General features: G+C 40.5%; 1 long non-coding RNA gene across 1 annotated transcript; it reads right to left on the bottom strand.

Moving 5' to 3' along the window:
* Nucleotides 1–6,911: 6,911 nt before the first annotated feature.
* LOC145431727 (uncharacterized) lies at nucleotides 6,912–8,482 on the bottom strand. Its single transcript, XR_013912006.1, has 2 exons — nucleotides 7,626–8,482; nucleotides 6,912–7,540 (listed from the first exon to the last, which is right to left on the bottom strand). It is a non-coding gene; the product is annotated as an uncharacterized LOC145431727 (long non-coding RNA).
* Between the last annotated feature and the right edge of the window lie 3,567 nt (nucleotides 8,483–12,049).

Here is a 12,049-nt window from a genome sequence, read left to right as displayed (position 1 = left end):
CAGGCATTGCAGATTTGCAACAAGTAAAAGCTAACAACCTGATTACCCCACATACATATTTTGAGGGTTTTTTTTACTCAGAAGTACCACTGCAGGTATTCTTTTGTGCATTAGCAACAAAAACTTAATTTGAGCCTGAGAGGGTTAATGTGATAAATAACAGTAACGGTAAAGTCAGACAGGTCAAAGTGAGGGAGCTGGAAAAAGAAAATGTACAGTGGGGCAAAAAAGTATTTAGTCAGCCACCGATTGTGCAAGTTCCCCCACCTAAAATGATGACAGGTCAGTAATTTGCACCAGAGGTACACTTCAACTGTGAGAGACAGAATGTGAAAAAAAAATCCATGAATCCACATGGTAGGATTTGTAAGGAATTTATTCGTAAATCAGGGTGGAAAATAAGTATTTGGTCAATAACAAAAATACAACTCAATACTTTGTAACATAACCTTTGTTGGCAATAACAGAGGTCAAACGTTTACTATAGGTCTTTACCAGGTTTGCACACACAGTAGCTGGTATTTTGGCCCATTCCTCCATGCAGATCTTCTCGAGAGCAGTGATGTTTTGGGGCTGTCGCCGAGCAACACGGACTTTCAACTCCCGCCACAGATTTTCTATGGGGTTGAGGTCTGGAGACTGGCTAGGCCACTCCAGGACTTTCAAATGCTTCTTAAGGAGCCACTCCTTTGTTGCCCGGGCGGTGTGTTTTGGATCATTGTCATGTGGGAAGACCCAGCCTTGTTTCATCTTCAAAGTTCTCACTGATGGAAGGAGGTTTTGGCTCAAAATCTCACGATACATGGCCCCATTCATTCTGTCCTTAACACGGATCAGTCGTCCTGTCCCCTTGGCAGAAAAACAGCCCCATAGCATGATGTTTCCACCCCCATGCTTCACAGTAGGTATGGTGTTCTTGGGATGCAACTCAGTATTCTTCTTCCTCCAAACACGACGAGTTGAGTTTATACCAAAAAGTTCTACTTTGGTTTCATCTGACCACATGACATTCTCCCAATCCTCTGCTGTATCATCCATGTGCTCTCTGGCAAACTTCAGACGGGCCTGGGCATGCACTGGCTTCAGCAGCGGAACACGTCTGGCACTGGATCGTTCGGTTCTCCGAAGCTCATCCGGGACTTGCTGTCATAGCAACAGATCCGTAAGCGTAAACCTGCTCGGGAGCAGGTTTACTTTATGTAAACAGAATTAGATCGCGGCCACTCAGGTATGTCCGCTTCATTTATACGAAAGCAACAGCGATATTTTTCCACTGTTTTTCCATAAATCAATGTAACTAAAGATAATGCAGCACTTGATTCTTTTATTGATTTCATACAGATACATACAGGTCATTTCCTTAAAAAAGGGAAATGTACTATTAATCATTCTATTTCATGTATTTGATTATTTCAGATGTAATTCATATTTTAGAGTAGTAATAGTAAATTACTTCGTGTAATCAAGATGAGAGACCACGGCTATAAAAGCGAAGGTGGATTTGGGAAGTCTGTCGCAGCCATGTCCTGTCCGTTTGTACGCGAGCAACCCATTGCGGAAGGTGCAAGATTGATAAGGAGAGTTTTCAGAATTCAGCGTATATTGCGGGATAGACAGGATCCTTTGGCTCAGCGCGACAGTGTGCTCATAGAGAGATATCGATTTGCTCTGCCCTTTTCTTGGTTGCTGTTATAAACAAACAAACAGATTATTTCAGGGTCTCTTTCCAAGAGACTAAAAGCAAGTGGGTCCTGTTGTGGCTCTAATGTGAAAGAGGTTATAATGTAATATAATATAATATGATATAATATAATATAATATGATATAATGTAATATAATATAATATAATAAATTTTCCCTACTGCCTACTGGTGTTGACCAGAGGGGCCGATGGCGGGATATGGCAGCCTCGCTTCTGTCAGTCTGCCCCAGGGCAGCTGTGGCTACAACTGTAGCTTACCTCCACCAGTGTGTGAATGTGAGAGTGACTGAATAGTGGCATTGTAAAGCGCTTTGGGTGCCTTGAAAAGCGCTATATAAATCCAATCCATTATTATTATTATTATTATTATTAAATTACTTACGAGTTTAATTTGTCAGCAACTTTCTGCCAGCCCTCTCTCCTTGCTTTTGCAGCCTTTGCAGTGTTCCCTTGCATTTTAATTAAACTCTGAAACTCCTGAAATCCCTCAATCAAGAGTTCTTGCTCTGCTGCCGAAAAATACTGAGCATGCTCCTTCGACATTTTCGCCGACCAATCAAAGGGTTGCCGATCAATGTTTCTACTATCGATGCGTAGCCCCTGTTAAGCCACCCAGTGATCTCACATTACTTCGTCCAGCTATACTAATCGTCAACAACAGGTGTGTTCGGAGAACCGGAATAGCGAGCTCAAAGTTGGCGCGATGATTTGATCTTGGATGTGTCATTTGATCTTGGATGTAGTAAGCGAGGTATGAAGAACGGACCCCTGGCTTCTGTGACTATGTTTTGCTCCTGTTATTCTCGCCTCTAAATTTTATTTTAATGTTGTTCTCCTTTCTCTGTTCAGCCCTCTCTTGATATTCCCCTCCCCTGGTATGACAGTTTGACTGTGAGTGTGCAGAAGTATGTTGATGACTGGATGCCTGCTCCCTTTCTCCTGGAGCCCAAATCCCCAATCAACAGTTGTGTAAATAAAGCTTTGTTGTGATTTCACTGTAAATAAATGTGCACTGACTGTGAAAACCTTCAGTTCTGCATTTGAGACCACTTCAGTGTACATGACATTAAGAAGAATTTTGTGTTTCAACTAGCACAGTATACTGGGTGCAAATGTTGATTGTGAAGACGTTATGTGATTGTAAACTGAGCTGTTTTGTGTTACAACTCTCAGATTTTTTTTTTATCATTTAGCTACAAATATGTGATTCAACCCAAATTAATCAGGATAAGTCCCACAAATGTGTCCGTCCATATACTGTTTTTGGTCAGATATAGAGGAGTGATTGGTTTATGCCCTCCAGTCCTCCAATATTCTGACTGAGTGTCCCTAGAAGCAGATGGAATATGGACCACCACCATGGGCAGGCCCTGGAGTTTAGTGGACAGCAACCATAAATTCCACTTTATTTGTGTGTAAATGTATGTTTAATTAGTTTGAAGTCATTTATAATTCATAATTTTTCACTTGTTAAATGTTTTAGTTTATTATGATTTACACTCTGTGCAGGTTAAGCATTGGCTGAATGGATTATTTGTAGCTCAAAAACCAGCTTTGGCTAGAGTAAGATGCTTATTTTGGTCTCTTATCTGTTAATCCACTTTTTTATAGGATTGGTGTTCCCTAGATTGTGTGCCAGTTGCTGCTATGTCTGAAACCGGTAACACCACAGTCTGTTTACCTCAGCTGTCAAGTGAGGAAGTGAGGAAGAGGATGAAAAAGAGGAGAGAACAGTGGCGATGAAGAGATACTGAGAAAGAGATAATAAAATATAAATGCATAAGAGGTCACATACAGTTTGAAAGATTTGTCTGTGATCTTTACATTTAAACTAACGCAGAATTAATACTTTGAAACAGTTTGCAAACACCTCAATTAATACTTTTATGTGTTCCCCTTTTTTTCTGAATTCTGAATCAGCAATCTTCAAATATCATTCTGTTGTAACGTAGAGGATTTAATTGGATTAAAAGAAAATCTCTTCTCTAACGACTTGTTTTATGTGTCTATTCCAGTAACACAGGATGACTGGCAACCACTTGGGAACTATGGATCACTAGGGAAAAGTTAGTGATACCTGATCACTGTAAAATAGATTGCTAAGCCCAATTATACAGGCCAGGTTACCTAGCCTCTGCTTGCTAGGGAAAAAGGGTATTCTCCAACCTGTAGATAAAAGGTTGATGGGGATTGCTTGCTGTCACTAGGTGAATTTGACTGCATAGAGGTACACAATGCTGTAACTCTAACACCTAATATTACCCTTTGGGTAGTAATTATTTATTCATTGATTGCATGGTATCCAACATACAGTATTGGGAGCCTTGGGATATGCTAGTTGGTGAATTACTCTCAACTCTGTCACTAACCCTGTCAAACCATTTTAAGCAAGTGGACTAAAATAGAAATGATCAGCCAAATGTTTTTTACTTTTCTAAACCTAAACTGGCTAAATTGGTCACTTTTGATTTTTAAGAGTTAATGTTTTTTCTTTCTTTTTTTTTTCTTTTTTTTTTTAAGATTGTAAAGAAAACTTTAATCTTTATGTCCTTTGAACAACTCTTCTGTGGTGTTATGTAGATGCATCAAGTCTGAAAAGCAACTAAGAAATAAATGAAATCGAGATGCAGCAAGCAGCTCGCGGGGAGAGGAACTTTTCTCTGCTGGAATTCATAATCCATTTTTAAATAATATATTCAAAGAATACATGATTTGAATGGATGGAACTGTTGACTAAAAAAATAGAAATGAGCTGAGTCCAAGGTGCAACTTTTGAATAGATACAAGAGCATATTATTACTATTGTTGTTCTGTGAAAATGTCATAGTGAGTGTAGGGGAAACTTGCAGAGGAAGGAAAGCTAATGCTGCAATAGCTCTTAAAGGTTAGGTTATATTCAACATTGGGCATAGCTACCATTTATAAAGGTTAAAACACTTACATTACGAACTAACATGAGTGCCACAGTCAAGGTACATTGATAGCAAAAATAGCCACAAAAATATTAAACAACTTTTGGAATGAATGCTTTAGGGATTCAGACAAACAATATAATACCACAGTAACTGTCACGGCTGGGCAGCAGTCGTGTGGTGGAATGAAAGAGGACCCAAGATGCAGATGGCAGTGGAGATGCAGGTGGAGATTTATTTACAGTGAAAAACCCAAGGTGAGGGCAGAACTAAACATAAACCTAAACTGGGGAAACTAACACAAACAGAGGTAAACACAAACAAAGTAAAACAGGAAACTCACAGACTGTTTCACAATACCAACTCGGGGACACGAACAGAACACAGAGGAAGGACACAGGTAGGGATGATAGAAACACTAAACACACAACAAACACAACACAACCATAAGAACGAATACAAAACAGCAGAAAATGGAAAATAATAACAATAAACTCAAAACACTGGGTCAACGACCCAGGACCATGACAGTAACACTCTGCATGGGTTTACTTTTCACAGGGCTACCAAGAGTCCTGGGAAACGTCCTGTCCTTTTTTTCCACATGACTTTGTTGCAAATAAAATATAAAAGTCTGATGTACATTCATTAGAAAACAATAACATACCTCAGGACAACCAAAAGCCTCTATTAGACACTAACTGTTTAATCCTTTGATTCAAATTACTTATAGCAATGTTTAAACGATTTGTCTGCAACATTTTGCTGATATCCAAATGTGGAGCTATGTTTGGATGTTAGCATTGGTATTTTGGTGGCAGTCTGGATTTTTGGAGCCAAAATTCTTGTTTTTGGATGAGAAGGTTGAGCACCAGGGCCCTGTTTCAGGAAGCCGGTTTGGAAAACTCAGAGTGAAAAACGACACTCACGGTTGAGTAACCCCGAACTGTCCAACTCGGAATATTCGGTTTCAGAAAGGCTGATAACAATTAGTTCAGTCAACGCGGAGTTGCTTTAACCCCAAGTGAAGCGCGCGGACGAGGATACATAAAGCCCTGATAAGCGGAGCACAGATTAAGCGAGTCACCATGGAGACGGAGGGAAAGAAGGCGCGGTCAATGTATTTCACAGCGCTTGAGGCCGAAATTCTGATGGCAGCATATGCCGATAACATGCAAATTCCGCGGAAAAAAGTAACACAGCCACAGCTGCAAAAGCATGCATGGCAAAACGTAGCCGACAGAGTCAATGCGTGAGTGTTAATATAAACATTGATCGAGGGATTTCCACCCATTTAACACGTTATTTTATCATATGTTATTTTATTTGTTATTTTATACATTTTATTTTGTGACGTGATGTGAGCGCAGGTGCAACCCAACAGGCCCCAAACGTTCCTGGCAGCAAGTAAAAATGAAATATAAAAATATAGTCCAAACAGGTAAGGTGTAATTGTATTATGAGCCATAGTGCTTGGTCTGTTTGTCCCATGTAAATCAATTGCACTTAGAGGCTACATTAATTTTCTTTCTGTAAGCACTTATTGAAATTATCTGAGCACATTACAAGTACATATTTGCTTACTCTGTATGCTCAAATGTGGCCCGTTATAGCCAACAGAAAAGAAGCGGAGGCCTGAAAAACAGGTGGGGGTCCTCCACCACCACCACTCACAGAGGCTGAGCAGTTGGCCCTCAGCCAAAACAGTGGGCGCCCTGTGGCCGAAGGCATCTCTGCGGGGACATCCTCTGAGTCAATAACCCCGCAAGACACAAGTGCCTACATAGGGGGTAAATCCAAAATAATACATGATGTGCATACATCCTTTCTTCACAGTCACCTTTGCAGTGCTGCTCATTCATTTGATAAACTCTTTACCATAATGAATTATTTTGTAGTGAAGTTATTTTCCTACTGATTTTGCCTTCCCTCAGCCTTGGTTGTCTTTGAGAGCATAATGACAATGACGTGTAAGGTGATTGGCATGTTTGTTAATTGCCATTTGGTCCCTTGTAAGTTATAAGTGACCTGTATAAACCTCATATTCTATCAGTTGATGGTGATGGTGTACTGCATCTGGTGCAGCCTCCTGTTGAGCCAGACCAACATGCAGTTGTGAGTAATACTCCACAGATTATATGAGTTTACAGTAGAACAGCAATGTTGTTTATTTCTTTACTACAGGAAAATAATGAAGAAACATTGACAGCTGTTACAGAGGAGGAAGCAACAGAGACACTTTATGAGGTTTACATCTTTTAATACTTTGTGTACAGGAAATACAGGCGACCAATAAAGCCAGTTGAACAAAAAATCTGTTTATTCTTCTTTCAACATGTTGAGGTGATGGGTCAAAGGAAATGATTGTGACATATGGTGTCTCTGACTGCGCTTCCATCTTGTATGTCCGTGGGAGGGTCAGGATGTTCATGGTTTGGATCACTGCTGATGTTTGGTTCAGAAGGACAGTGTTCTCCTCTAATTGTGGCAATGTTGTGAAGAATCACACATGCCACAATAATGTCACATGCCCTTTCTGGGGTGACCCTGAGTCTTTGCAGGCACTGGAACCGGGCCTTAAGCATTCCGATAGTCATTTCAATTCTGGCTCTTGTCCTGCAATTAGCCAGATTATATCGCTGCTGTGGGCCCGGTTCAGGGTCAGGGTAAGGGGTGAGCAAATAGGGTAAACATGGATACCCCCTATCACCAAGCAAGTAGCCAGTGAACTCTCCTAAGACAGAAGGATACACTTCAGTTCAAATGTCCCTGAAGCAATTGGTCTTTATATATTTTAAAGTATTCTCAACTCACCATGTCCAAATTTTGTGCTCAGTGTACATTCACGGAATATTTGTGAGTCATGGACAGAGCCTGGCCACTTGGCTTCCACATTTGTGATAATGTTGGCAGCATCACATATGATCTTCACAGTGCAGAGAACACAAATTAGCATCCATTACTATGATGAAATAATTTGTTAGTTTGACATGCTACAGGGAACTATGTACCTGTACTTTAATGCTGTGGAAAGACTTCCTGTTCACATAGTCTCCTTCATTTACTGAAGGAGCAATGATTGGAATGTGATTGCCATCTGTACAGCCAATCACGCCTGGGAACCCTGAAAATAAATGTGCAATTTAAGTAGTAGTCCAAGTATCACCACATCATACATTAAGTTTTGGTCATCCTGATACCTGCAATTTTGTGGCATCCCTCTTTGATAAATCTTGTGGGTCTATGACCGGGGAACACCACAAATGAGTACAGGAGACGTTTCAGTGCAACTGTAACATTCCTGACTGCCCGACAGACGGTAGCCTTGGAAACGTGCTCAGCGTCACCAATATTCTACAGAAAGCTCCCGTTTGCAAGAAACCGAAGTGCAATACAAATAATATGCAATGAACTGAGAGCATGTCCGCGATGTGTCACATGCGTAATATATGGCCTGAGGATGTTATCCAAATAACTTATAGATTGTGCTGAGAAACGGTAACGTTCACACAGAAAATCATCAGGAAATGATAAAATGTCCAAACGCGCTCTGATCACTCTCTCCCGGCGGAGAGCTCTGCGGAGAATTTGGGCTTCACGATCTACTGGCTCTTCAAGGAAGTGGTACGCCATGTCCGACACTTCCTACTGTCAGGTTTCCGACAAAGGGGCGGAGACAGTCAGGGTTAGTTGTAGTAAACCTGCTAGGGGGCAGGTTAGCTTCACGGCGTGTGTCGTCATAGTGACTCACTCAGGCTGCAGCTGAACTCGCTTTGTGAAACCGAAAACCCAGAGTTTTCGTTAACTCAGGCTATACTTACTCAGTTTTTCCACTAAACCGGCTTCCTGAAACAGGGCCCAGGTTATCAGCAAATGTCAGCAAGCTGTATCCAAAAACTGCATGGGCACACAGATAATAATAATAATAATGATAGTTTTTTTTCTCTGCTACATACAGATGGATCACTGGATAGATAACAGTAACATTTTTATTAACACAACAAACAAATGAATAAAATCTACAGGTTAAAGGTATTGTTGAATAGTTGAGTTTTGAGGAGCTTTTTAAATGAGTTCAGTGTTGGCGCATTGTGCAGCTCAAATGGAAGAAAATTCAGAGGGTGGTGGATGCTACACTGAAATCTCTTTTCACAAGTATATGGAGGTTGGTGCAAGGGATAGAAAGTAAACCCATGACTGGGGGAGTGGGGAGTTCTGTGGATTTTGTCAAATCTTTTAGGGTTGACAAGCAGAGGCGGAGGCAGACATTTGATACACCCGGGGCTTAGCCCTAAAGGGTAGTATGCATGTGGGATTTGGGGTGGGGGGTTAGAAATGACTGAAAGATTAATTGGCTCTGTTTTGAGTTTTGTTCAAAAAAGAATGACTTTCATATAGGGAAAAATATATATCACATCTGCAGGACACCTTAAACTAGTTTTTTAATTAAGCAGCACGGCAGAACAAAGTCGGGGCTGTATCAAGACACACAGACTAAACCCCAATTCAACCAGACCCAGAACCAGGGGCGATTTTAGCCCATTTTTGGGGGGAGCTTCAAAATGAATCAAAGCACCCCCAAAGATTTCTTACTTTTTTTCCCCACAATATTTGCTGTTTGTGTGACACACTACTAAAAATATAAAAAGATTACAGTACTTGGTTTAAATGTAACATTTCAACAACAAAAGTATAGATATCCCCCCCTCCCAAAATGGTTTGTTCCAGCTCGCCTCTCCCCTACTCTGGCTCTAGTGCTCTTGCTGCCAGAGCGATAGTGGCTGAGACGCAGCAGAGCGGAGGTGTAAGAGCCTGGCTTAAAACAGGACATATTAGCTGCATTTAACCTTCAGTTACTCTTTATATAGTTAGGTAGGAGTCAGACCAGGTTTCTTTTCAGCTGAAAAACATTACACCCAGGTAACCTGCAGTGTTGAAAACGTGTTTTCCGACGATGTTTGCTACCCTACAATCCGTCCTGCTCTGTAGTAAAATCAGCTACATTTGACCGTCCTGTTGCTCCCATTGAAATTTATATAACCTATTTAAAATCTAAAAATTTAAATTGTCCGTAGCCTACTGTTGTTACCACTTTCCTGTTTGAAATGGATACTAACTAGCTAACTGACTGGATGCCCATTAACCTTATAACTCCTGGTGTGTGTGTGTGTGTGTGTGTGTGTGTGTGTGTGTGTGTGTGTGTGTGTGTGTGTGTGTGTGTGCGCGCGTGTGTGTGTGTGTGTGTAATCGATATATGAGTAATGGATATAAGGAAGTTTTTTCAAAAAAAGGAGCCACATTCAGGTAAAAGTGTAAGATCAAATGATCCATCAATAAAGGATAATGTTGGATCAGTGTTTCAATATTTATATCTTTTATTAGATGTTCATGTGGTTTGGTTATTTGCCTTTTGGTTGAAAGTACACTGAGAGAGGACTTTTTGCTAGTGATCTTAATAGTATTTTTTTCATATTAATGTGATTTTTCATCTAATTTAATACAATCTATTTGTGTATGATTGTCAGTCCGAACAGGGAGAGAGGAAAGAGGGAATGTCAGGAGAAAGTACAAGATCAGGAAGAACCAGGTAAGAAAACAGAGAGGGAAAAGTGACAGACAAAACAGAAACTGTTAAACTGACAAAGAAAAAAACAACTAATTTTACTCACACAATCTGGAAGTTGTGTTCTCCCTATATTAAAGCTGCTATACAGAATCTGCTAAACAAACTGGGTTGAAACATTTTTGACCCTCTTTAACAACATTCCAACATTATAATTGATTGGGGAGAATAAAATGAATTATATATTTTTATGTAGTTCAGCCACAACTCTACTAAAACCTCAGCCAGTAGGTAGGCCAACTTTTGGACCGTACAGTTGTCTGTATGACTGCCACAGTACGTACGTGAGGAGCTGTAAAGAGAAGCAGGAGTGCTCTGTTTATATTCTAAAAATGTTTTAAGCTAGCTTGTTTCAAAGATTCTGTACAGCAGCTTTAAATGTTTTCCAAAAGCACACATACACTTACCTTATCAGTGTTCCTCAAACTTTTTACAGTGTGTACCACCTGATAAAAAATGCCAAGCTCTGCTAAGTACCACTATGAAAGCATGAAAGTCACAAATCTTACAACACAAAATTAGTATTATTAAATTAGTCAAATTAGTATCTGCAGTAAAGATTTTTTCATTCAATTCAATTCAATTCAATTTTATTTATATAGCGCCAAATCACAACAAAAGTCGCCTCAAGGCGCTTCATAGATACAGAGAAAAACCCAACAATCATATGACCCCCTATGAGCAAGCACTTTGGCGACAGTGGGAAGGAAAAACTCCCTTTTAACAGGAAGAAACCTCCGGCAGAACCAGGCTCAGGGAGGGGCGGCCATCTGCTGCGACCGGTTGGGGTGAGAGAAGGAAGACAGGATAAAGACATGCTGTGGAAGAGAGACAGAGGTTAATAACAGATATGATTCAATGCAGAGAGGTCTATTAATACATAGTGAGTGAGAAAGGTGACTGGAAAGGAAAAACTCAATGCATCATGGGAATCCCCCGGCAGCCTACATCTATTGCAGCATAACAAAGGGAGGATTCAGGGTCACCTGGTCCAGCCCTAACTATATGCTTTAGAAAAAAGGAAAGTTTTAAGCCTAATCTTAAAAGTAGAGATAGTGTCTGTCTCCCGAATCCAAACTGGAAGCTGGTTCCACAGAAGAGGGGCCTGAAAACTGAAGGCTCTCCCTCCCATTCTACTTTTAAATACTCTAGGAACAACAAGTAGGCCTGCAGAGCGAGAGCGGAGCGCTCTAATAGGGTGATATGGTACTACAAGGTCATTAAGATAAGATGGGGCCTGATTATTTAAGACCTTGTATGTGAGGAGCAGGATTTTGAATTCAATTCTGGATTTAACAGGAAGCCAATGAAGGGAAGCCAAAACAGGAGAAATATGCTCTCTCTTTCTAGTCCCTGTCAGGACTCTTGCTGCAGCATTTTGGATCAGCTGAAGGCTTTTCAGTGAGTTTTTTGGACATCCTGATAATAATGAATTACAGTAGTCCAGCCTGGAAGTAATAAATGCATGAACTAGTTTTTCAGCGTCACTCTGAGACAGGATATTTCTAATTTTAGAGATGTTGCGCAAATGGAAGAAAGCAGTCTTACATATTTGTTTAATATGTGCGTTGAAGGACATGTCCTGGTCAAAAATGACTCCAAGGTTCCTCACCACGTTACTGGAGGCCAAGGTAATGCCATCCAGAGTAAGAATCTGATTAGATACCATATTTCTAAGATTTTCAGGGCCGAGTACAATAACCTCAGTTTTATCTGAATTAAGAAGCAGAAAGTTAGCGGCCATCCAGGTCTTTATGTCTTTAAGACATTCCTGCAGTTTAACTAATTGGTGTGTGTTATCTGGCTTCATGG

Source organism: Astatotilapia calliptera, chromosome 11 (genome assembly GCF_964374335.1).
Source record: "Astatotilapia calliptera chromosome 11, fAstCal68.1, whole genome shotgun sequence".
NCBI classification, from domain to species: domain Eukaryota; kingdom Metazoa; phylum Chordata; class Actinopteri; order Cichliformes; family Cichlidae; genus Astatotilapia; species Astatotilapia calliptera.
This window is presented reverse-complemented; position numbering and strand designations above follow the sequence as displayed.